We start from the raw sequence: 479 nt of genomic DNA on the forward strand, positions 1-479 counted from the left end.
CAAATCTACAATCAATAAATCAGAAAAATAACTACTGAATGCCCCAAAGACAGCAGACAATATCAAACATTTACAAAAATAGGACAGGATGGTTCCAGTACGCATCCAAAATAAAACACCAGACGACTTTCCAGTGGAAGAGAAGGCACTAGAACTACCTGATAGGGAATTCAAATCTCTAATACTCAGAATTATCCAAGAGCTGAAGCAAAAAGCAGACAAACATGAGGAAAAAATAAACAAATTCAAGAAAATACAGACAAAAAATTGGAAGAATTCAGGAAAATAATGCAGGAACAAAATGCCAAAATAAATTCACAAGTAGAAATTATACAAAAACAACACTTAGAAATCCAAAAGATAAACAACAAGATTTCAGAAATGGATGGTGTCATAGAAGGGCTGAGAAGCAGATTTGAAATGGTGGAAGACAGGATCAGTGGAATTGAAGACAAACACTTGGATACAACTCTGTTTCA

This window comes from Trichechus manatus, unplaced genomic scaffold, assembly GCF_000243295.1.
Source record: "Trichechus manatus latirostris isolate Lorelei unplaced genomic scaffold, TriManLat1.0 scaffold00062, whole genome shotgun sequence".
Taxonomy (NCBI): Eukaryota; Metazoa; Chordata; class Mammalia; order Sirenia; family Trichechidae; genus Trichechus; species Trichechus manatus.